This window comes from Microcaecilia unicolor, chromosome 3 (assembly GCF_901765095.1).
Source record: "Microcaecilia unicolor chromosome 3, aMicUni1.1, whole genome shotgun sequence".
NCBI lineage: Eukaryota > Metazoa > Chordata > Amphibia > Gymnophiona > Siphonopidae > Microcaecilia > Microcaecilia unicolor.
Window position 1 is genome coordinate 349,997,177 of NC_044033.1, and position 26,681 is coordinate 350,023,857.

The window sequence follows — 26,681 nt, forward strand, 5'->3', positions numbered from 1 at the left end:
TGAACCATAGTGCAGATTTTGAAGGCAATGCGTTCTGAAAATGCTACTGAAAATTCACACACACGACTTGTACATTTACCCCCCTGTTTACTAAGCAGCGCGGCAATGCCAACACAGCCCATTCAAAGTGAATGGGCTGTGTTGGCGTTAGTGCACCACCAGCCGTTAGCATGGCTTACTATACAGGGGGGTTGGTGATGTCTACTAAGGGAGAAATTTTATAAAGTTATTATTTTCCCATATGTAGCCATATACCTGTGTAAAATATGTTTTATAAAATGCCGACTAGCTTAAATGGATGCGCCTTGTCATGTACTATGACAATAGGTATGGTCCAATCCTGCATAGATTGCAGGTGGAGTTTGCAAGTATGCACCCCTCTCTATTTCTTTTTTTCCTCCACCTCCTCCCCCACCCAAATCCAGAATCTCACATTATTTCCCTATTCTCCCTCCCTTCCCCTGATGTTCTAGCATCTTTCCTCTGGGACTTTATTTTCCACAGTCCCCTTCCATGCATGGGCGTAGCCAGACAACAGATTTTGGGTGGGCCTAGGCAAGAATTGGGTGGGCACCAAGTGTTCTCCCCCCCCCCCCCCCCCAAAAAAAAAAAATCTCAGCTGGTGGGAAAACGCTTCTTTCCACCTTGGCAGCAGGAATGCACTGAAAACTGAGCATGCGCAGGTGCCGGTGTCGTGGAAAGTAGCGTTTTCGTTACCATCTGGGGGAAATCTTCAGCTGGCGGAACTTGGAATTCCCACCAGTTACCACTAAACATGTGCTACTGTTGGGTGGGCCTGAGCCATAAATGGGTGGGCCCTGGCCCACCCAAGCCCACCTGTGGCTACGCCACTGCTTCCATCTCCTCTCCAAATCTCCCTGTTCCTTGCAGCAGCTCCCTTTCCTGCAGCTCTACAGTCTTTTCACTTGTGGCTGCCACCAGACCACCTGAAGATCCAGATCAGAAGGCAGTGTGGGGCCTACTAGCTGTGCTAGCTGTGCATGCTGACAATTCTGCAACATCCTGCCTCCACAGAAGCATGTAGCTGGGAAGTCCTGTGCTGCCTTCTGATCTTGATATTGCTGCTGCGCTGCAGATCTTCAGACAGGCAAGTGCAAGCCTCAGCAGAGGAGAGAGGAGATTGGGAGGGGGTAGAAAGGAGGTTGAGAGGGTGCATCCCCTGAGTCCGGCAGTCAGTAGAAAATCTGCATTTACAGTAGCTAGTTTTCTGTTTGCCTGAGGCCGGCCTCACCCTGTGAAAAGCAACCAGGCTGGCCACTGCAAAACTGGATGGGGCCCACCTGTGGCTACACCCCTGATTAGATCCTAGACTGAAATTTAAAGAAAAGCTTTAATGTCCAAATCTTTGTTGGGATCCTGAGCAAAAGTAATCCAAAGAGTTCCTCTGTCCCTTATATTCAGCAAAGTCTTCCAGAAGAGCAGATATATCTTCCAACACCAACAGACGGAGTTGGCAAACAAAAAGCCTCAGTAAGTGGAGGCACAGCCTCCGCAGGAACTTTAAGAACGTCTTTGTAGTATCTTTAGAAAGGGCCCGGCACTGGACCTCGAAAAATTCAAAACGTCTAAATTGAGCATCTTAGAAAAATGCTCAAAGGACTTCAATTTACACAGAATTATCCCCAGCTCTTTTTATCAGCTGCTACTTTACATTTCTTGCTCTCAGACTGTTGTATCTCTAAAGCTCCTAGCTTGGTCTCAATTTCTTGTTCAGCTTTGGCAACTCACTCCTATAACCCAAACAGAGGGTCCCAGGGACAGTATCAATCCTAGAGCTCAAAGATTCCGTCCATAACGGACCCAAGGTCGCCACTGGGGGTGTAGAATAAGCCAAAGATCATCCTCCCCCTACCACATTCCCAAGGACTAATGATTAAAATTACTCACTGCCTCATTCCGAGGCTTTTCACCTCTACTACTCACTCCTCCAGAGGTGATTGTCATGTTCCTCTGAGGCTAGTCCGGCAGCAGATCAAACTGTCCACCACTTCCACTACGCTCCTCACTAACTGCATTGGGATTCACCCTTTCAGGTGTCCTTCCTCTGCAAAGCCCATCAGGTAGAGACTGTCTTCAGTGGAGAGGTGCAAACTTGTTCTTCCAGAGTTAGCAAAACGTCATCCTCACTACAGAAATGGCTGACCTGGCAAAGCCCTGTAGTCACTCAAGCATTGGGCTCCAAACTCTTCCAAAGGCCCACAAACTGTAGTAAATTTGATTGTACCAGTCAGTTACCCTTTGAGGAAGGGGTACAAATGCTCTCACATGGCCCTTTCATTTATCTATGGAAGCAGTCAAAACACAGAAACACGGAGCTCCGATTCTCAAATGAGTCCATGACCCCGCTACTGCTACGGGGATAGAGAAACCCCTTTGCTGTTTGTAGCCCGTCTGCCCAGGACCTGTGTTTAATGACTTTACCTAATTTCCAAGTTTATTCAAGAATTTAGCTGCACATCAAAATCCCAATAATTGCACTGGCTCTGTCTTTTTCTGAACAATTTAAGCTGTGTCTACCTCATCCATTCCACTTACTATCTGCAGAGCAGATGCCTCTTCATGTGCGACTATAGAAAGAATGCAGTGGGTGAGGTTAGAGCACCATCTGGTGGTGTATTAAAAAAGATGCAGCCCACACTTTTTTTTTTTTTTTTACAGCCTTCCTCCCAAAGGCAAAAAAAAACACCTGTATGAAAAACAAACTTGCCAGGAGATTCAATGAGTAGTTCTGTAAATATACTATTATGTCAAAGCCAAAATATCCAAATGAGAACATAAGAAAATCCAGGCTTGGTCAGATCAATGATCAATCAGATCCAGCATCCTGTTTTTACCAGTGACCAATCCAGGTTGGGTGGAAAAACTACCCAACAGATCCTAACAGAACAATCCAGTTATGTCATTCATTCCTAGCAGTAGGAGGCAGCTTGGCCCTTAACTGTCAACTGAGCTGATTTCCAGAAACCTGTGCAAAACTTTTTTTTTTTTAATGCAGCTATACTACCATTAGGTCAAAGGCTGCAGCTTTTTGGGAGGGGAGGAAGAGAGCAGTTGCAGTCAAAATCAAAGTTTCATATTTTAAAGTATGATGTTGACTTATGCATTTGTTCAGGATCATTTGGGGGTGGGATGTTAGGATGATCATGACTGTTGATTTTTATTATCAAAATCTCAAGGAATCTCAATCTCAAGCATGAAAATTAAATTTTTTTTGGGGGGGGGGGAGATTTTTACAGCCAGTCGCCAACTAAGCACCACTTCACATGCAAACACATATGCAACCATTTAAGTTTTGTTTTTCATACCTTTCATTTTCTACTCTGCCCAACACCAGCCTTAATTTTTACAGCCAGAGTCGCCATTAATTCCAGTTTTTTTCCCATTGGCGCCATCATTACATTGAACAGTATTGGTGGTATTGGCGATCCCAATCTCGCATTCAGAGATCTATGAGGCTGATGTTTAGTTGATACATCCTACATTATCCCCAAAATGGGTTTGATTTCAATGTGGCTTACAAACTGTATTAATGATGCAGAGTAATAAAGTGCAGCTCTATTGAAATAATATTTTATGTTAGCTAAGAATTGCAGAGTATATTGAACATATTGAAGGATTTGTAAAAGAACTGTTAATTTTGTGGATAAAGGGGCATAGAGAGAACAAAAAACTGGAATTGCCAGCTGTTTAATTGTAGTCTGGACTTATGGGATCGATTTTGAAATGAGTTTCAAAGAAATGGAATTTCAATAGTTTTCAGAATTGTAGGTAGTCAGGATGAGATCACATTTGTTTCCAATATATGAAAAATCTGCAGATGGAATGGATTTATATACTACATTTTTAAAGTTTAGTGGATGAAGTAGAAGGATAATAATGTGATAAGAAACCCCAGATCTTTGTTAATTCCTGCCTGGTTGGCACCCACTAGACAGGATTTAACAAAACTCTGGGTTTCTTATCGTATTATAAAACCATAAAATTCTACTACTTGTCTCCTTCTGTCTGGTTGATCTGGTCTTGCTTGAAAAATGATATCAAATAAAAATGTTAACAACTATAATACTATGTTGTGACCTGCTTGGGTTGGCTTATGACCACAGAAGTTGGTATCCTAACACAACACGGCATCATGTATTTATGGAAAAGTTTCTTTTTATTACGTCAGATACCAGTGAATCCAATAAGGTCACATATTCACAGAAGATTATGCCATATATCAAGAAACATCTACAATAACAACTTTCGTACCGAACTTAAATTTTTAAGCTATAAAGTTCCCCTTCCTCCCAACCTAATTCCCCCTACCTAACCCCCCCCCCCCCCCCACACACAAGTGAAATATAATCCTTTCTTCTAGGGAGATTACTCAAGGTCTTGTCTGTTTCTCACAAGAATCAGCAATACTCATATCTCCAAGTCATTTAAAATTGAGGAATGCATATTTAGATTGTAAGCTCTTTTGAGCAGGGACTGTCTTCTTCATGTTCAATTTTAAAGCGCTGCATATGACTGGTAGCGCTATAGAAGTGATTTATAGTAGTAGTAGTAGTAGCATCGATAACGTATTCAAATAAGGATCTCCGAGCTTCAAAAAATGTTTTTTGGTTTCATACTTTAACCTTAACCACCCAGGGGAGGGGTCGGGTTGATTGGGGATAAAAGAAAAACTCATTGACAGCAGAAGAAAAGGTTGGAAGCTGTTTGTTGTACTTGTATTGTATTCCTGTTGCAGTATTATGTCTGTATTTACTGAATTTACGTCAATAAACAGATTTTTTTAAAATGTTTTTTGGCATGTCGTGGCCACAGAAAGTCTCTCTATGAGCAGCAGCAGTTCATGCATTTGCATACGCCATGACCATAAAGTGGGGAGAATCCTGCATCCATTGCAACAAAATGCAATGTTTAGCCACTAGCAGGCTTTACGGAGAACTAAGGAGGACACCAGACACCCTCTGCAATATCATCTGTTATATCCAAAACCTGTTGGGGTGAACTGTAAAGGTTCAGCCATACATATGGCCCTATATGTAATATTGTTGCAAAAGTCTTTGATCATCAGACAACTCCCATATTCAATGTTTCAGGGTGCCCTCTGCTCCTTACATTAAGATACTGCCTCATCAGTGGAGTACCCCCCTTTTTTTTTTTTTACTTTAGAAGGATGGATATACATCCACAAAGCTGAGTGCTTTCTGCTAAAATAGAACCAGCCCATATACACTGCATTGAAGGTCCTCTCCAGTATAAGTGCCAAACTCCTGAGCCCATTTTCTCTACAACATAGCAAAATGGAGACAATCCTATAGTTTTCTAATTCCCTCATAATAGCTGCAATAAAACCTTCTGTACCACCCAGACAGGCCAGTTCTCATCAAAAGCAGAGTCTTCAATACTAGATCCGTATTCGGAAGTTAAAAAGTATGCACAATAATGGAGTTGGTAGATACAGAACACCAATTGATGCTTGCATGACCCTAACTAATTTGTTAACTGTTATAATCACACAAGAGTGTTTCATCCTCCAACAAGAGATGAAATACATAGTCAAACCCTTTGTCCCCAACTCTTATAGCGGGACTCGGACAATCCTGACACAAAATCAGCATTGCCAGCTATCAGTAAATATCTGGAACACTGTGGAAGCAATCCATATTGTTCCAGATATTAATGGTTTAATTAGAACATTCTGTTGGAAAGCACTAGGGTAAAATATGTGCCTTTTAGCATGTATAAGCTAAAAGAGAGCTAAGTCTCCAAGGGCACATCCAGGTGTAGTCACAAAATTCAGCAGGTACCAAAAACCCAATCCCGGGCATATCGGAGCTCACAAACCAATAGTAGGCAGGCAGGCCTGGAAGTCACTATCTGGATAGTGCCAGGGTACTCAATGACTTTCCGTGGTACTATCTCCCGGATTCTACTATAGCGCATCTTAAGTCCTGTGTGCCCCAAATCCAGTCATTAATAAGCCAATCAGTGCCGATAATTGCCACTTAACAATCAATTATTGACCACTAACTGGACATGAATTAGAATTTTACACGCACATCTAAGTGTATTCTAAGTTGCATAGTTGAAAAGGGGGTGTGGCCATGGGTTGTAGAATGGGTGGGTCATGGGTGTTTTCTAAACTCTATGTGCTTTGTTATAGAATACACCCAGTCCATGACTAATTTAGGCGTCAGGATTTTACCTTAGCGTAATGGCCTGTGACTGAATTAAGTCGTTGCGAACAGGCATTCGGCTTATTCTATAATACACGTGGAAGTTTAGGCTTCTTCTATCAAATACAACTAAATTTAGGTGAACTTTATAGGATATGCTTAGGTGTAATTTTTTTTCGGCACAGATATTTCAGGCGCCATATTTAGAATCTAGCCCTATCTGTGTAATGCCAGGGTGGTCACTAATGATCTTCAGTGCCACTGAAACGTTTCATATCGAACTGGCCATTGGCACTTATTCAAATAACAGGTGATCCTACCCACAAATGTTTTTAAATAGTTACCCTTTAATATTCTAGATCTTAAAAATTAATACTTCATCTGTTACTTCACAGACGTTACACAGGAAACAAAATGAAGAAAATCAAATGGAAAAGAGTTGCAGAGAGAATTAAAATACAAGTATTCTTCTGTATTCTCCTCTCCTTTCTTCGTTCTCTAGTAAGTCCTGAAATACAGCTCCTCTCTTCAATTGCTCCTCTTTTGTCCTCTTGGGTGACTCCATGGAAGCATTCTGGCCTCTTGGGGGACAGTATTGGGGATAATCATGATTATTGAGTTTAATTATCTAGTACAGCACCACCAGCATAATAATGATAATGGCAAACCCTCTAGGAGCCTGAAGTTAATTGAGCTGTACAGAAAACTAAAATTTTCAACTAGGATGTCTAATACCCTTGAACAAGCCCTTAATGTCTCATTCTTATTAGAATCATTTATAATCTTTTAAAATCTTTTTGTTTCAACTTTTTTTTGATGACATAATAACAAATCCTCAAATACTACCAACAGTAGTTATGCAAGCACAGAAAATCACATGCAAAGGAACTGATAGACAAGACAATATTGCCAAGGTTTTAGGAACTTCCCCCCCCCCCCCCCCCCCCCCCCAGTCCTCACCTGGGAACCACACCCCCCACTCAAACCCCCCTCCCATTACCTCCTCCCCCCATAGCAGATACCATCAATCCAAAGGGCCTGGTTCTTATACTCTCTGAGCCTACTACCCCCCCCAAAAGCCCCCCTTTCCCTACCCATCTGCTCCTGCATTTGGGAAGAGCAAACTGCCCAAAATGAACATATATGCCCTACTACAAAGTGTTTAACGAAAGGCTATGGCCTCAAGGGTGAAGACTAACCAAATAAGGTCCCAAGATCTGCAAAAATTGCTTCCGCTTCCGGGGATGACCCCAAGCATCACATGCCTCCCAGGAAGCCAACAACTGGACAAGGTTCCTCTGGTGCCAATAAGTTGGTGGATCAGAAGAGGTCCAAGGTTGCATGATACATTTCCTGGCCAATAAACACATTTTCCGGAGCAAGCAGATAGTGTGTTTATTCCACCCCTGACAAAATATTGGTTGGTCCAATAGGAGCACTGCTGCAGAGAAAGGCATCTGCCTGTGCAAAACAGAAGATCAATAACGCACCAATTCTGACCAAAATCCCTGTATTTTCCTACAGTGTCAAACGGCCTGCGCAAAGGTATTCTCCGCTTGGTCATATTTGAGACACATGGATGTATGTATGTCCCCTGCTCTAAAAAGCTAGACCTGGGAGCAGTAAGCCCGAAGGAACACTTGATAATAACACTCCTTCAACCAGGCACACTGTGCGAGTTTAGGGATGCCATGAAGATTGATCATTAAGTCCCAGCCAATAAAATCTTCCTCCAGGTCAGTCGTCCATCTCCAACAAATAGCCATATTTTGGACAGTCCATGGTGCGTAGGGCTCTACGAGCACTGCAGATGGAAATCCTTCTCTCCAAAATGCAATCAAAATACTCACAAATCTTACTACCCATACACTGCTTGAGCTGATCACAGTCCAGCATGGCAACATAATGCTTGAACTGGCAATAGGCAAATCTATTACTCCATCTATCCTCTACTTTACGCTAAAGATCCTCATATCCCAAAAGAGCCCCCTCATCATCTAAGACATGCTCCAGATGTACTACTTTTTTATTTTCCCAAAGGGGAAAGACTTTACTGTCCATCCCTGGATCAAAAGCCACATTGTTCCTTAAGGTAATCAATCCGTAACCAGGGGATTCCCACCCTAACTGCGGATAAATAAGCACCATAACTCCTGCAAGGATTGCAAAAGCAGACTACTGCGTAGCCGTGGGGGAATTGAGAACCAGGGATATGTAAAAGAGAACGAAACTGATATGGGACATAATAAGCACCCTCCAGCTCAAGTGGAGTAAACCGGGATTTCCAATACAGCCAATCCCTAAAATGGTTAGAGAAGACAGGCTTGGCTATAGGTATAAAAACTGAGATGGACCATTAGTCTGACTCAGTATGGCTACTCTTATGTTCTTATATAATCCACCCTGTCCCCCAATTATCGCACTGATTGGTTTAATAACTAATTAAGTTGTGCGCGCAAATCCAGAATACGACTGGATTTGGGCACGCAACTTAAGATGCGCTATATAGAATCCGGGAGATGGTACCACTGAAAGTCATTGAGTACCCTGGCACTATCCAGATAGTGCCTTCCAGGCCTGCGGGCCTACTATTTGGTTTGTTAGCTCCAATATGCCCGGAATTGGGTTTTTGGTACCTCTGAGGGCCAGATGCACTAAACTAAACAAGCCTTTAACGACCCTTTAACGAACAAGATTTAAACCGTGGCATGCACTAAAGGCCATTTTCTGACGGTGGTAGCAGCTAACGAAAACGGAATGCAGATGAGCAAATTGTGCAGAAACCCTATTGTAATGAGATGCACTAACCTTTTCCGATTGCCTTAACGGTGGAAATCGGCAGAAAATTTAACGAGAGGTTGTACCTCTCGTTGGGGCTGCGCTAGATCGAAAAATTGTCAAAAAAGTATGTCATATACGCTGCCCAAAGACGCCATGCTGCTCACCTCCCCGTTTTTCAATCAACTGATATTGGTGAGTGCAGTTGAAAGCGTCCATCAGAAAAATAGCCTTCCATTTTGGCAGTGGCGTACCTAGGGTAGTTGACACCCGGGGCCGGTCATTTTTAACACCCCCCTCCAAACTCCAGTACTAGGCATACCAAGAATACAAAACACTCAGGACCCTATAGAGCAATTCTACCATACCATAAGCAGTCATTTCTATGAGTCACACATGGAAAAAGAAATCTTAAACACTACAGTGAGCACTAGAACATCAATTCACCTATTGTAAAACGAAACCAGACAGATAGTACAGATCGTCAATCCTGCACAGTCAATGCCAACTGAAAGTCATGTCTTTTTCACAAACACAGATACACCCTAATCCACTATAGAACAAGTAATCATAAACTTTCCATTTAGGCAAAAATTAAACTGAACCCCCAAGATGCCAGACTCTGCATGCAATGCAACACCACAGAAACAGAAAATGTCCCCTAGTACTGTGCAAAATATAAAGGCAGCAGATGTAAATTTGGAAAAAAAAAACTAACAAATACCAATCACCACTTTACAAATTAACAAATAGAAATAAAACAAAAATAGAAAATAAAATACCATTTTATTGGACTAATACATTTAGCTGTCAGAGGCCAAAACCTTCTTCCTCAGGTCAATACAGTATAGTGTGTTACAGTGTCCTAACCTGACCTGAGGAAGGGGGTTTTGTTCTCCGAAAGTTAGTCAAAATGTATTAAAATTAGTCCAATAAAAAGATTACTTTATTTACATGTTCTATTATAAACATTTATTAACACAGCTACAATACTACTTTATCCTAAAGCAAAAAAAAACAAAAATATATATTTTATTTACAGTTTGTTGTCTCTGGTTTCTGCTTTCCTCATCTTCTTTTCAGTCTTCCTTCCATCCAGCATCTGTCTTCGTTCTTTCTCTGCCATCCAGTGTCTGCCCTCTCTGCTGTCCCCTCCATCCAATGTCTGCCCTCTCTCCCTGCCCCTTCCATTCACTGTCTGCCCTCTCTCTCCCCCTTCCATTCACTTTCTGCCCTCCCTCTCTCCCCCCCCCCCATCCATCCAAGGTCTGCCCTCCCTCACCCCCCATCCATTAAGGGTCTGCCCTCCCCTCTCCCCCCATCCATCCAGGGTCTGCCCTCCCTCTCTCCCCCATCCATCCATCCATCGTCTGTCCCTTCTCTCTCTCTCTGCCCCTTTTTGCAGTCCTCTGTTCCAGCACTCTTATCCCACCTGCCCCTAGTTCTAGCCCCAGCCCACATCTCCCACTTGCTCCCCCTTTTCAGCCCCACTATCCCACCAGTTCGCAGTTTCAGCCCCAGCCCTTTTCTCTCACCAGTCCCGAGCTTCAGCCCCAGCCACTTCTCCCTGTCCCCCTTTCAGCCCCCAGTCCCCCCAGCTTCAGCCTCTGCCCCTTTTCAGCCCCCAGTTCCAGTACTAGCCCCCTTATCCCACCTACCCTCCTTTTCAGCCCCCAGTTCCAGCCCCCTTCATCCACATGCCTTGCATTAGGGACCCCTTTTCTGCTCCAGACCCATTTTTCCACCAGCCACAGGCATGGCTCCCATTTCTCGCATGGCCCCTCCCCCCCCCCCCCCTTCTCCCCACCCGTCCCCTTCTCCCCTCTTCTCCCATCTGAGATCCCCCTCCCCACCCCAGTCCCCTTCTCCCCTCTTCTCCCATGAGACTCCCTCCCCACCCCAGTCCCCTTCTCCCATCGAGACCCCCCTCCCATGTCCCCTTCTCCCATCTGAGACCCCCCTCCCCACGTCCCCTTCTCCCATCTGAGAAGCCCAGTCCCCTTCTCTCCTCTTCTCCCATGAGACCCCCTCCCCACCCCACGTCCCCTCCCATCAAGACCCCCTCCCCATGTCCCCTTCTCCCATCTGAGACCCCCTCCCCACGTCCCCTTCTCCCATCTGAGACACCCACCCCTTCTCCCCAGCCCAGTCCCCTTCTCCCCTCTTCTCCCATCTGAGACCCCCCTCCCCACGTCCCCTTCTCCCATCTGAGACGCCCAGTCCCCTTCTCCCCTCTTCTCCCATCTGAGACCCCCCTCCCCACATCTCCTTCTCCCATCTGAGACCCCCACCCCCCTTCTCCCCAGCCCAGGCCCCTTCTCCCCTCTTCTCCCATCTGAGACCCCCTCCCCACATCTCCTCCCATCTGAGACCCCCACCCCCCTTCTCCCCAGCCCAGGCCCCTTCTCCCCTCTTCTCCCATCTGAGAAACCCCTCCCCACGTCCCCTTCTCCCATCTGAGAACCCCCACCCCCTTCTCCCCAGCCCAGTCCCCTTCTCCCCTCTTCTCCCATCTGAGACCCCCCTCCCCAAGTCCCCTTCTCCCATCTGAGGCCCCCCTCTCAAGTCCCCTTCTCCCATCTGAAACCCTCCTCGCCCATCTAAGCCCCCCCCCAACTCGACCCACCTACCACCTTTGACGACAGCCCTCGTCTCCTGCCTCCATCCGGGGCTTTTAAAATAATCTGAAAAGCAGCATGGCAGACAGCGCTTCGTGTCTGCCCTGCCTGCTTGTAAAAGAAAGCGGCAAATCTCCTCGTCGACGTCGCAACGTCGCAACGTCGCGTTGGGTATTCCCTCACTGGGTCCCGCCCCCCGCGAGGGCGGGACCCAATGAGGGAAGACCCGACGCGACGTCGTGACATCGACGAGGAGGTTTGCCGGCGCTTTCTTTTACAAGCAGGCAGGGCAAACGCGAAAGCGCTGTCTGCCATGCTGCTTTTCAGATTATTTTAAAGGCACAGGATGGAGAGGAGATGAGGGCTGACTGCAGTCAGCAACGGAGCACCCCCCACCCACTGACACCCGGGGAGGACCGCTCCCACCGCCCCCCCCCCCTTGGTACGCCACTGCATTTTGGGTTTTCAATCAGCTGATATCGGAGAGTGCAGTTGAAAGCGTGCATCACAAAAACAGCCTTCCATTTTGGCCAAAAATAGCCTTCCATTTTGGCCAAATAATAAAAACTTCCTTTTTGGCCGTGCTTCACTCAGCTGAGAGACCTGGAAGTCTCTGAGCTAAACGCACTGTGATTGGCTCAGAGACTTCCAGATCTCTTAGCTGACTGTGAAGCACAGCCAAAAAAGACGTTTTTATTATTTGGGTGTGAATAATGGCCAAAAATGGAAGGCTATTTTTGCGATGTACGCTTTCAACTGCACTCTCCGATGTCAGCTGATTTAAGCGGGGGTGAGCGGCACAGCGTCTTCGGGCAAGGTGATATCATAGGTTTGGTGATTGTGCGCATGCGTTTCCTTTACCGCTGGTGGAGATTACACCAGATTAACGATACTTTCATGCATCCGACGTTTGGATACCGCGCCGAACATGTACGTCTTTTTTTTTAGTGCATCCTTCGTTTTTTCTAAAACGGTAATGACTTTTACATTTTCTGTTGTTTTACGTTTTGTTGATGCATCTTGCCCTGAATTTCGTAATTAGCGCCTGGAGTGTGCCCTTGGAGACTTAGCTCTCTTTTAGCTTATACATGCTAAAAGGCAAATATTTTACCCTGTGCTTTCAAACAGAATGTTCTAATTAAACCCATTAATATCTGGAACAATATGGATTGCTTCCACATTGTTTCTGCTGTCATCTACTATGTTACTATCCAGCTCATTTTCGAAAGTGAACGCCGGCCATCTTCCGACATAAATCGGGAAATGGCCAGCGATCTCCGGAAACCGGCGAAATCGGTATAATCGAAAGCCGATTTTTTGATACCTTCGCCGCTTTCCTGTCACAAAGCCGGCGAAAGTTCAAGGGGGCGTGCCGGCAGTGTACCGAAGGCGGGAAATGGGCGTGTTTAAGAGATGGCTGGCTTTGCCCGATAATGGAAAAAATAAAAACGGCGATGATGAGCATTTCACTGGTTTCACTTGGTCCCTTTTTATTCACGACCAAGCCTCAAAAAGGTACCCCAACTGACCAGATGACCACCGCAGGGAATCGGGGATGACCTCCCCTTATTCCCCCAGTGGTTACCAACCCACTCCCACCCTAAAAAAAAACACTTGACATCATTTTTTTGCCAGCCTCAAATGTCATACCCAGCTCAATGACAGCAGTATGCAAGTCCCTGGACCAGTTTTTAGTGGGTGCAGTGCACTTCAGGCAGGTGGACCCAGGCCCATCCCCACCTACCTGTTACACTTGTGGTGGTAAATGGGAGACCTCCAACCCCCCCCCCCCAAACCCACTGTACCCACATGTAGGTGCCCCCCTGCACCCATAAGGGTTATGGTAGTGGTGTAGAGTTGTGGGGAGTGGGCTTTGAGGGGGATTTGGGGGCTCAGCACCCAAGGGAAGGGAGCTGTGCACCTGGGAGCTATTTTTATTTTTATTTTTTAGAAGTGCCCCCTAGGGTGCCCGGTTGGTGTCCTGGCATGTGAGGGAGGCCAGTGCACTACAAATGCTGGCTCCTCCCACAACCAAATGCCTTGGATTTGGCCGGGTTTGAGATGGCTGGTTTCAGTTTCCATTATCGCTGAAAATCGATCCTGGCCATCTCAAACCCAGCCAGCTCTGGCATTTGGCTGTGGCCAACCATATTAATGAAGAAAAAGATGGCTGGTCATCTTTTTCAAAAATACGGTTGGCTCCGCTCGCTTGCAGCACCGGCCCCGGAGATGGCCGGCGCCTTTCGATTATGCCCCTCCACGTTACTCTGTTACTATGTAATTAATAAATACTGAATAAAATACTTTTTTTCTACCTTAGTTGTCTGATCATGTAGTTTTTCTATTCGCTTTGGTCCCAGTATCTTCTGTTTTATGCAGTGTCTTCTTTCCATTTGATATTTTTTCACTCACCATCCTCCTGTGTCCTTATGCGTCCAGTCTACCATCTGTAGCCCTGTCCCTATCCTTCCTTATGTTTCAGTATCTGCCCTCTAAGTGTTACACTCCAGCCCTTAAATTCAGCAGTTTCTCCTCCATCCATATCCAGCATTTTTCTTCACTCCCCTCCCCTCCATCCATGTCCAGCATTTCTCCTTTCTTCCCTGCCCTCCCCTCCATCCATGTCCAGCATTTCTCCTCACTTTCCTCCCCTCCATCCATGTGCATCTCCTTCCTGACTTCCCTCCCCTCCATCCATCCATGTCCAGCAACTCCCTGCCCTCTCCTCCATCCATCCATATACAACAAATGTCCTCTCTCCCCTGCCCCCTCCATCCATCCACCCATGTCCAGCAATTCTCCTCTCTCTCTCCTGCCCTCCCCTCCATGTCCAGCGATTTCTCTTCTCTCCCCTCCCCTCCATGTCCAGCGATTCTCCTCTGCCCCTTCCCTCCCCTCCATGTCCAGTGATTTTGCCTCTCTCCCCGACAGCCCTCTTCTGCCTCTCCATTCCTTCCTGCCCCCCCCAACCCTCTCTGCCTCTCCATTCCTTCCTGTCCCCCCTCGTGCGTTTAAACCTTTTATTTTCAGCAGCAATGACAGTGAAGAAACCAGAGCTGCAAGCGGGCTCACCTCCAGCCTTTCACTTCCCTCACAGACAGTGTCCCGCTTTCCTTGATGATGTATTTCCTGTTTCTGCGAGGGCAGGACACTGACTGTGAGGCAGGGGCGTATTTGCGTGGGGCCACAGGGGCCTGGGCCCCCGCAGATTTCGCCCCGGACCCCCCTACTGCCGTTAACCCTCCCCCACCTACCGCCAACCCTTTCCCCGCCTACCGCCGTCACCTACCCCGAGGTCCGCTCCTGCCGGTTTTTTAAACTATTACTTCAGCTGAAGCCCAGCTGAGGTCTTCTTTAACTTCATCTTCATCCTCGTGCTGTTAAAGCTGCATGATGCATCCTTCCAGTTGGACGGAGTTTGACATCGGAGCACGTTGACAACGGCAGCGGGGCAGGGGGGTTATAATGTGTCCCCTCACTCTAGCCCCTGCCCCCTCTACCACCGAATCTCAGATATGCCCCTGCTGTGAGGGAAGGGAAAGGCTGGAAGTGAGCCTGCTTGCTGTTCTGGTTTATTCACTGTCGTTACTGCTGAAAATAAAAGATTTAAACTCACGGGTGAGGCAGGAAGGAATGGAGAGGAGGGCTGTCGGGGAGAGGAGGGCGGGAAGGAGGGGCCGAGACCGCGTTGTGCTGGTCCTGCGTTTGAGGGGGCAATGCCCGCCCCCCCAAACTATGCCCATGAATGAACCCTACCTAAGACTCCTCAATCAATGTCAGAAGGATGCGAGCTAGGCGATTTGCCAATATCTTGGCCAACAACTTCGCCTCCACATTGAGCAAGGAAATCAGCAGGTAAGATTCAGGTCTGGAGGGTTCCCTTCCGAAATTAGGAAGAATGTTGACATGAGCCTCTACCATTATATTAAATACCTTCACCAGCGAACCCACGATACAGTCCCCCAGCAATTTATAAAATTCCAATTGCATTCCTATCCTGCCCAGGAGCCTTCAACAAGGGACCCTGCCCAGTCGCCCAAGAGACTTCCTCAGGCTGTATTGAGCTGTTCAAGAGAGCCACCTAGGCCTGAGTAAGCTGAGGTAGCGGAAGACCCTCCAGGTACATGCATCCAGGAAGACCCGCCTCCTCAGGAGCCGCATACAAGTTGGTGTAATATTCCCAAAATATTGCACAGATCTCCTCATCAGAGGTAAGTATTTTCCCTCCTCCCGTTCGAAGCTGCGGACACTTCTGGGGCCCTCTTTATTGGCAATGAGCCGAGCCATCAACTGACCCCTCTTATAGCCGTGTTTATACAGCTGATATTTAGAATAAGCCAAGGATTTACAAGCATGAAGTAATTCATTCAGGGCCGCCGGTACTTCAAGAACTTGCTGCTTATCACTGTCAAGATGCAACCAGCCGAAACGTTGATGGCCAACTTGGAGTTGATGCTCCATATGCAGGATTGCTCTATCCTGCACCCTCTGGGTGTGACTGGCATAGCTAATCATCTCCCACCTTAAAATCGCTTTTGCAGCCTCCCAGTATAGTACAGGATCCCCCTCATGGCTACTATTGTGGATCTTATAGTCATTCCAAAAGTGTATTAACTTCTCCTGATAAACAGGGTCATGATATAAAGTCAGTGTGAACACCCAGTGATCCCTGCGCCCCCCCCCCCCCCCCCCCCCCACTCTGGGGGTGACCACTCAGCCCATACTCATGCATGGTCCGACAATGCATAAGGCCCGACAGCCCTGCAGGCTATACCAGAGAACAGAGTAATGGAAAACAAAAAGTAATCAATGTGGGATTGTGTGCCATCCATTCATGAGAAGTGTGTGTAGTTGCAATTAGTCTGGTGAAAAATCCTCCAGAAATCCACCAAGTCCAACAGATGGCAGAAATTCAGTATCCCCTGGAACTCATTTAATCTTTTTTTTAGATTTTACCTTAATTTGTTGTATCCTTTTCAAGACTGCTAAAAATAAAAATTAAAAAAGAAGTGGTACTACTTCAGCCTATCTCTTATGACACTACAGTTATCAGGTCTTTTTGTTAAATCATGCAAAATTGCTTGCACCCTGCCTGCAGCTTCTCTTCCCGCCCAATGAATCACTGATAGCATTGCAAGAAGTTATAGGGAGTAAACCCAGGGTAATAAGCAGGAATAAAGGGCAAGACATATACTTCAATTGACTGCTTTATTCACAACCACCCGAGGTCCCGAGTATGACTTGCAAAAGCCAGTTTAAATCCCTGCAAGAGAAGCCAGATAAGATGCTATGATCCAAATGAAATGAATACATTTAAAGCACACTGTTTTCATATTTATATTTGAAAAAAATAGCAGCTGAAAACGTGCCTAAAAGTATCCATTTCTGAAAATATTAAAAAGATTTTCTTCCCTGACCGGGAATCGAACCCGGGCCGCGGCGGTGAGAGCGCCGAATCCTAACCACTAGACCACCAGGGAAGGTGTTGATGTTGTTCTGCAACTTCACCTTCTGTAATCCACCCTTTGTAATTGGTGTTTTAGATGATTTTTCATTGTATTGAAAGCTCTACATGGCACTCCATGCAGGACGTTTCCGTTTATCTTCTAGCGGAACCTTGGTGAACTGAACTAGGACGAAAGGGATGAATTAAAAAGCCAGAGCAACAAACCACAGTACAGCACCTCCCTCGTGTCGTTCGACTGCAGATACAGCGCGAGTAACCATAAGAGCTTGGTTTACTCTTTGTAGTGAAACAATTTCAGGACTTTCTTTACTCGCTTTCTGGTTGTTATTCTGCATGACTCAAACGAGTGTCAGCGATGAGACAGTGTGTAAATGCATTTGGCACTTTTTTATTGCGTAGGCTGGCTGGCGCTGAAGTTGGATAAGTTCAGTAGGAGTGACTTGTAATTTTCACTGGTTTTGGATCTTTTCTACTTAATTGATTTACTGTGGCCTTTATTTTTCTTTTCAGACTGTTTGTATTGTCTGGTGTTGCAAAAAAAAAAAAAAAAACAACATTAAAAAAAAATGGAAGAGTTCGGTTAGGTTAGTGTTAGCTTCCGAACCAAGAATTAAACACTATTTTTTTAAATTGAATTAGATCCAGATTGCATTCGAAAGTAATATTTAAGACAGTGAAAACACAGAAAACACAGTAATTTTTAAGCTGTTACCAGATCATTTAGACTCAGATATTTATTGCTGGCCCCTAGCAGTGAATATGCAGACCTGGTGGATCCAGTGGGAGTTCCCAGACTAGCGGGTCTGACCGATTCTATGGGTCCAGTATCCTATTTTCTTTAGGTCACATCCTAAAAGTTCACTTCCCTGACCGGGAATCGAACCCGGGCCGCGGCGGTGAGAGCGCCGAATCCTAACCACTAGACCACCAGGGAATATGCTCGTATCGATCTTGTTCTGCAACTTCACCTTTTGTAACCCACGCTTTGTAATTGGTGTTTTAGATGATTTTTCATTGCATTGAAAGCTCTACACGGCACTCCATGCAGGACATTTCCGTTTATCTTCTAGCGGAACTTTGGGGAACTGAACTGGGACGGAAGGGATGAATTAAAAAGCCAGCGCAACAAACCACAGTACAGCACTTCCCTCGTGACGTTTGACTGTAGATACAGCGCAAGTAAACCATACGAGCTTGGTTTACTCTTTGCAGTGAAACAATTTCAGGGCTTTCTTTATTCGCTTTCTGGTTGTTATTCTGCATGAATTAAACGAGTGTCAGCGATGAGACAGTGTGTAAATGCATCTGGAAAGAGTGTACTAGATGCATTTTTTTATTGCTTAGGCTGGCTGGCGCTGAAGTTGGATACGTTCAGTAGAAGTGACGTAATTTTCACTGGTTTTGGATCTTTCCTAGTTAATTGATTTACTGTGGCCTTTTTTTCTTTCTTTTCAGACTGTATTGTCTGGTGTTGCAAAAAAAAAAAAAAAAAAAGCAACATTTAAAAAAATGGAAGAGTTCTGTTAGGTTAGTATTAGCTTCCGAACCAAGAATTAAACACTATTTTTAAAAATTGAATTAGATCCAGATTGCAATTGCAGGTAATATTTAAGACAGTGCAAACACAGAACCTAGCCTAAAGTTGTCTTTCCAAATCTAATTGCCATAAACCAGCATTAAATCATTGCAGGATACCATTCCTCTGCCACCAGCCCCCCCTACACAGAGGTGTTTACTTCAAAAAGGTTCATTGCTAACTATGAGGAAGACAGAATAAAATTATTTGAATACTTTGCAGTATTAGCGTTTACCGGCACTCGCTTCCAAGCCTTATCTCAATCAGTGGGTGCAGATTATGAGAGTGACTAAGTTACTGTTATGTGTAGTAAACATACATTTTTCTCTCCATAGTGGGTAAAGAGATTCCTAAAGCCCTTTTTCAGGTCCCTGGTGGTCTAGTGGTTAGGATTCGGCGCTCTCACCGCCGCGGCCCGGGTTCGATTCCCGGTCAGGGAAGAGAACTTTTAGGATGTGAACTAAAGAAAATAGGATACTGGACTCATAGGATCGGTCACACCTCTAGTCTGGTAACTCCTATGGAACTCCCACTGGATCCACCAGGTCTGCATATTCACTGCTAGGGGCCAGCAATAAATATCTGAGTCTGGTAACAGCCTAAAAATTACTGTGTTTTCTGTGTTTGCACTGTCTTAAATATTACTTTCGAATGCAATCTGGATTTAATTCAATTTCAAAAATAGTGTTTAATTCTTGGTTCGAATCTAACACTAACCTAACCGAACTCTTCCATTTTTTAAAATGTTTTTTTTTTTTTTGCAACACCAGACAATAAAGACAGTCTGAAAAGAAAAAAAAAAAAGGCCACAGTAAATCAATTAACTAGAAAAGATCCAAAACCAGTGAAAATACAAGTCACTCCTACTGAACTTATCCAACTTCAGCGCCAGCCAGCCTAAGCAATAAAAAAGTACATCAAATACACTCTTTCCAGATGCATTTACTGTCTCATCGCTGACACTCATTTGAGTCATGCAGAATAACAACCAAAAAGCGAATAAAGAAAGCCCTGAAATTGTTTCACTGCAAAGAGTAAACCAAGCTCTTATGGTTTACTTACGCGTATCTGCAGTCCAACCTCACGACGGAAGTGCTGTAGGGTGGTTTGTTGCTCTGGCTTTTTAATTCATCCCTTCTGTCCCAGTTCAGTTCACCAAGGTTCCGCTAGAAGATAAATGGAAACGTCCTGCATGGAGTGCCATGTAGAGCTTTCAATGCAATGAAAAATCATCTAAAACACCAATTACAAAGGGTGGGTTACAGAAGGTGAAGTTGCAGAACAACATCAACACCTTCCCTGGTGGTCTAGTGGTTAGGATTCGGCGCTCTCACCGCCGCGGCCCGGGTTCGATTCCCGGTCAGGGAAGAAAATCTTTTTAATATTTTCAGAAATGGATACTTTTAGGCACGTTTTCAGCTGCTATTTTTTTCAAATATAAATATGAAAACAGTGTGCTTTAAATGTATTCATTTCATTTGGATCATAGCATCTTATCTGGCTTCTCTTGCAGGGATTTAAACTGGCTTTTGCAAGTCATACTCGGGACCTCGGGTGGTTGTGAATAAAGCAGTCAATTGAAGTATATGTCTTGCCCTTTATTCCTGCTTATTACCCTGGGTTTACTCCCTATAACTTCTTGCAATGCTATCAGTGATTCATTGGGCGGGAAGAGAAGCTGCAGGCAGGGTGCAAGCAATTTTGCATGATTTAACAAAAAGACCTGATAACTGTAGTGTCATAAGAGATAGGCTGAAGTAGTACCACTTCTTTTTTAATTTTTATTTTTAGCAGTCTTGAAAAGGATACAACAAATTAAGGTAAAATCTAAAAAAAAGATTAAATGAGTTCCAGGGGATACTGAATTTCTGCCATCTGTTGGACTTGGTGGATTTCTGGAGGATTTTTCACCAGACTAATTGCAACTACACACACTTCTCATGAATGGATGGCACACAATCCCACATTGATTACTTTTTGTTTTCCATTACTCTGTTCTCTGGTATAACCTGCAGGGCTGTCGGGCCTTATGCATTGTCGGACCATGCATGAGTATGGGCTGAGTGGTCACCCCCAGAGTGGGGGGGGGGCGGCGCAGGGGTCACTGGGTGTTCACACTGACTTTATATCATGACCCTGTTTATCAGGAGAAGTTAATACACTGTTGGAATGACTATAAGACCCACAATAGTAGCCATGAGGGGGATCCTGTACTATACTGGGAGGCTGCAAAAGCGATTTTAAGGTGGGAGATGATTAGCTATGCCAGTCACACCCGGAGGGTGCAGGATAGAGCAATCCTGCATATGGAGCATCAACTCCAAGTTGGCCATCAACGTTTCGGTTGGTTGCATCCAAATGGCAGATGACGTTTAATGTGAGCAAGTGCAAAGTGATGCATGAGGGAAAGAGGAACCCAAACTATATTTACATGATGCAAGGTTACACATTAGGAATCACCGCCCAGGAAAAGGATCTAGGTGTCATGATTTATGATACATTGAAAACCTCTGCTCAGTGTGCAGCAGCGGCTAAGACATCAAATAGAATGTTAGTAATTATTAGGAAAGAAATGAAAAACAAGCATGAGAATGTTATAATGCCTTTGTGTCACTCCATGGTGCGACCACACCCCAAATACTATGTGCAATTCTGGTTACCACATCTCAAACAAGATATAGCGTAATTAGAAAAGGTATAGTGAAGGGCGATGAAAATGATAAAGGGGATGGGACAACTTCTCTATGAGGAAAGGCTAAAGCAGCTAGGGCTCTTCAGCTTGGAGAAGAGATGGCTGAGGGGAGATATAATAGAGGTCTATAAAATACTGAGATTGAGTGGAATGGGTAGACATGAATTGCTTGTTTACTCTTTCCAAAAGTACTAGGACTAGGGGGCCCGCAATGAAGCTACTAAGTAATATATTTAAAACAAACAGGAGAAAATATTTCTTCACTCAACATGTAATTAAACTCTGGAATTTATTGCCAGAGAATGTGGTAAAAGCAGTTAGCTTAGCAGAGTTTAAAAAAGGTTGGATAATTTCCTAAAAGAAAAGTTCATAGGCCATTATTAAGATGGATTTGGGGAAAATCCACTGCTTATTTCTAGGATAAGCATCATAAAATCTGTTTTACTGTTTTGGGATCTTGCCAAGTACTTGCGACCTGGATTGGCCACAGTTAGAAAAAAGATACTGGGCTTGATGGACCTTTGGTCTGTCCCAGTATGGCAATGTCTCAAGAATGTGACTGTTTCCTTGGTTTGTGCTCCTCTCGTCCTCTGGTGGCCAGAACCGGTGGCTGCCATAGACTTTCCAGACTCTCTTTTCGGTCCGGTCCAGATATTTTAGCCCTCCAGTCTTGCTTGGAAGTTTGGCAGCTAGCCTCACCCTTAGCTGCATTTAGATTGCTGTAGCTGAGCCTCAGCTGCTGATGGGCTTATTAGCCACCTGGAAACTTTTTGCTTTTGTTGTAGGAGGTGGAAGGCCTCCAATTATTTAATGTACAGAAATTAATGTCTCATATGTTGGACAGAGAGAAATGAAGGTTTTTTTCCTTCTAATCATGGGAACAGCCTGCTGGCTTGCACTCCTCCTCTTGCCCTGTTGCCCACAATCTCTCCCATTGAATATGGTCAGGAGACAGAATTCTTTCCCATGCCCTTTGAAGTAAGGCTACTATCCAGGAGAGAATTACCTTTTTTACAACCATGAGAGGAAGACCAGGTAACACCTTATTTCCTTCTCTGCCTAGAACAATTCGATCAAACACTATCCCTGGAGTCAATAGCAAGAGAAACTTAACATCTCTATAGCAACTCTATAAGGAAGCAGTAGTTAACTTTTGTCTCCTCTTTTAGAATAGGGGAAATACTGAGTAATATATTCTTGTGTGAGAAAAGCTGTAAAAATTAATAGAAGAGGTCCAAAACATTTGGACAACAGACCAAATGCATCTTCAAAAGGAAATATAAACAGATGCTATATATTTCTTTATTGTCAGGAGATCCTGCCTGACTGTAAGATGCTAATTAAGGGGGTGAGGAAACCCTCCATCCTTCTTGTGCTCCATGTATTGAAAGGGAAAAGAAATCCTATATAATATTTCTCTGCCAGATAGGAGGCTGGTCAGTGTGCAGCACTCCTGGTCTCATGCCAGAGAACTGGGAGACTGCCCTGGCCAACTTTCCTTTGTAATTTCTATTTCTATAATATGTTCTAATTTCTGTCATATTCTAGACTATTTCTATGACTATTTCTTATTATTTATCCTAAATCTCTGGATAAAAAAATAAACCTGTATTTTCCCCCAACAGAAGCTTCTCTTGGCTCTCTTTTCTGTGTTATTGTTTTAAAGGCTTTAATCCATCTGTCAGAGTTTCTTAAGGTATAGTTGAGAGGGTTTGTCTGCTTAGTATTGCTGGCCTGATTGGACTCCGCCGGCCGCAAGAACAGACGCAAACAAAAGTGGTGTTTCTGCTCGGTTATTTGAACCCGGGACGGATCTTACCGCCCGACGTCGCTGGACTGGAGTCAGCCATCTGCTAACAAGTGCACGTGTTGCAACGGCCAATGTCCAGAGAGTGGGCCTCGACAAGGCAACTGATCAAAGGATGAAAGTGTTTGGATCTTAAGAAACAAAAGTGACCGGTAACCAGGATAGGCGAACGGTCAGGATTCCTGGTTCCCACTGCCGCGGCCTGGGTTTGACTCCTGGGATGGGAACTGGAGGTGAGGTGAGAAGACAGCTTGGTAAGTACTTCATTTCACTTTGTGGGGATTGCCTTTGTATTCTTTTATTTGTGCTCTCTCTCTCTCTCTCTCTCTTCATTCTAAGGCTGTAGATTAGAATCTGTTTAGTTGTAGTTATGCAGACTGCGTTGGAGCAGAAATGGGTTAATGGAACTAAAAATCTGAGCATTAATTGGCCTCAGGCAGTTTTGACAAAGAAATTCTAACAGCTTTGAAATTATGGATAGAATGTACTAAGACTAAGAAATATAGTAGGGCACAGACAGATTCAGCAAGGTACAGTGAGGACAGACTACACACAGAAACCAGATTTCTCACAGTTCCAGTGTTGGAGCTGTGGGCAAATAGGACACTGCGGGACCAGGGGACAGCGAGATGCAGGTCCAGCCCCCAGATATCAGGCACTGGGAAGAGGGAATTTTCGATCCCCAGGGAATCCCAGGGGAAGTTCAGGGCTCCAGTGACTAGTTCAGCAGCAGGTTCTGAGGGCAGAGATTAGGCTAGAAGATCCTGTTGTGGAGGGTAGACTAGCTACTGTGCCAGTCCAATTTTTGATTGACACAGGGGCTACAATATCCACCATAGGCTCGGGTCAAAGCATATGCCCATTTCCCCTTTCCTCAGAAACTACCAGCACAATAGGATTGTCTGGACAGTCCCAAGAATTCAGATATACAGTGCCTTTGAATTTAGAATTGGAGAGAGAACAAATAGAGGCAAAATTCTTGTATGCCCCGGATTCTCCCATTAACTTACTAGGGAGAGATCTACTGACCAAACTGGGGGTGCAGATTCTCTGCAGAGCAGTGCCCTTGAAAGATTTCAGGCATTAGGTAAATTAGGAAAAACACTACAGGAAACAAGTTTGTTTTGTGAAGTTTAAATATTGGTTACTCCTTTGAATTGAAGCAGTAAAAGGATCCCTCTTTGTTTTGTTTACCTTTGTGCAGCTCATATGTATTTTGAGGCATCTTGTTGTTTGACAGGTCTAAGTAAAATGTAGGGGAAGGTAGAACTTTAGTAAAATTAATAACAGCTAAAAAGGACTTGTGCTTAATATATAGGACACTGACAGGATTAAAAGAAATGTATATCTCTACTCCCCAGTATTGCTAAGATTGCCTAAACTATGTGTTTGTGCATCCTCTCCATTGACTGAATTTAGGAGAGACATTTAAGGGCTAATATTATTCATGATCCTTTCCTTTCTTCTCTCTCTCCCTGCATTTTCCACTGTATTTTCTGCTCCTCTTTCAGCCATGCTGGCAAGATCAAATTACTTTTTCCTCTACTCTGAAGACAGGGGCAGGATCTGCTCTGCCCCCCCTGTAGAGTTAAACAGTGTGCCTTAGTAGGTGCTCAAATCTGCTGTTTACTTAATACAAATTCCATGTTACTTTGCCCTTTGTGTATACGGTTTCTAGATAAAAGTTTGTTTCATGATAGGCTTGCTAAAAAATGTCTTAAGTGTCACTTTCAGAGTGTGTTTAAGCTATTAGGAAATTAATTGGTCCACATTCCAGTATGATTAAGTTTGTTTTTTACAAGATTGATAGGACAAATGTGGTTCCATCCCTTTTTATAGGGAGTTTTTAGTTTTAAAATTTGACTAACAGGATAACAGAAATTAATTGACACTAAGCGTTTTTTCTTAAAAACAAATTAAGATCTGAAGATTACTGCAAATAGCAAGCAGCCCTGACACGTAAATGTTAAAACAAAGTGTCAATACCAACAGAGCTAGGAACCAGAAACGTTAATGCTGCATTTCAGCTTGTTTTATATTTATTGTGACCTCTTGTCAGGCAGGTTTTGTGTCTTTTCAGACCACAGATAGGGGTACTTTGTGAAAAACTAAGGGGAACCAACTGAATAATTTGTTGCTCAGCCATCAGACTTGTGCGGCTTGTTTTTTTTATTTCTAGTTCACAGGTATTTCTGCGTACTGCTGTTCATATACCAACTTTGGAAGAAATGGTGGTTTTCCTTCTTGCTCAGAGAAAGTATGAAGGAATCTATGGATGAGGGTCTTAGGAATGAAATAGCCAGAACAGTGGAGATATGTGACCTTGTGAATTAATTTCTGAATGTCTTTTTCCCTTTCAGACTGCAAGTTACAAATTTAGGATTTTTATTTTTTATGGAATCAGGGTTTCATGCATACATGCCATCCAGATAATTTATATAAAGAAATATTTTCTGTCTTTTAATTTTATTTGAATGCGCTCCAAAGAGCTTCTCTTACCAGCTGCAGAGGTATAAGATTCTCTAAAAGAGCATTTAAGAGCATTTATAGCTATGCTATGCTTTTATTCATTTGTGCACATATGAGCTCACAGAAACTGTTATGGTATCCACTTGGATACCATACATAATTTTAGTTTGAATAATACTGTGTTTACTTGCAGATTAAGTCCACTCCTGAATCCAACAAGACAGATCTGATATATGGCCTCTTCAAACTTTGTCTTTTGTTTGTTTGTTTGTTTGTTTGTGTGTGTGTGTGTTTTTTTTTGTGGGACCCATCAGATACATTCAGTATAAGTGACCATTTCTGATTTTTTAAATTTTGTGGATAGTACAATCCGTATATAGAAATAGTTTCTCTCCTGAGTACATATTGGTTGTGTGTGAAATTTAACAAAAGTGTTCTCTTCTGAATGCCCTACTAAACACATTAACTACTTGTGTTCTGTCACTGATCAACAGTTTTGGTGAGCACGGGCAGGGTGTAATGTTTTCTTTCCCACACTGTGCACTGTAAGGGTCTCTCCCTCTCTGAAGTATACCTATATCTGATACTACCTTTTACCTGGATAGTATCTTTGCCCCATTTTTTCTTTATCTATCTCCCAGAATACTGATGATGTCTCTTTATTTCTCAATAATACCCAGAACCAGAATTACCATTGGTGCCAATTTGTCTCTACCAACTTGCGGATCGGGCCTACCTGAGAAACCACCGATCCCACCTATGGACTGGCCTTGGTTTAAGAGTCCACTGAAAGTCTGCAAAGTCCATACCTTTTGCTGTCCAGAACTCTGATGCTTGCTACTACCTTTCCACGCTGCACAGCCTGCACCAGAATGATCTTACGTTTTGGACATTTACACCAAATACTCTATACTCTACTGCTGCAGAATGTTATTTGCTTTTTGTGGACTTCATGGACTCATTCAAATGACCACTGCCCCTCTTCTTCTCAGTACTATTTTGCCTGATTTTGTATTTCTTAAGCTACAGTATTTTGTGAATCAGTTGAAGTTTTATTTTCTGGTAGCTGCATTCCTTTTTTCA

General features: G+C 44.2%; 4 non-coding genes across 4 annotated transcripts; 2 read left to right on the forward strand and 2 right to left on the reverse strand.

Moving 5' to 3' along the window:
* Positions 1-16,995: 16,995 nt before the first annotated feature.
* On the reverse strand, positions 16,996-17,067 carry TRNAE-CUC. Its single transcript has one exon. It is a non-coding gene; the product is annotated as a tRNA-Glu (tRNA).
* Positions 17,068-17,916: 849 nt separating this feature from the next.
* Positions 17,917-17,988, reverse strand: TRNAE-CUC. Its single transcript has one exon. It is a non-coding gene; the product is annotated as a tRNA-Glu (tRNA).
* A 1,010-nt stretch (positions 17,989-18,998) lies between these two features.
* TRNAE-CUC lies at positions 18,999-19,070 on the forward strand. The gene has a single exon. It is a non-coding gene; the product is annotated as a tRNA-Glu (tRNA).
* Positions 19,071-19,926: 856 nt separating this feature from the next.
* Positions 19,927-19,998, forward strand: TRNAE-CUC. Its single transcript has one exon. It is a non-coding gene; the product is annotated as a tRNA-Glu (tRNA).
* The last annotated feature ends 6,683 nt before the right edge of the window (positions 19,999-26,681 follow it).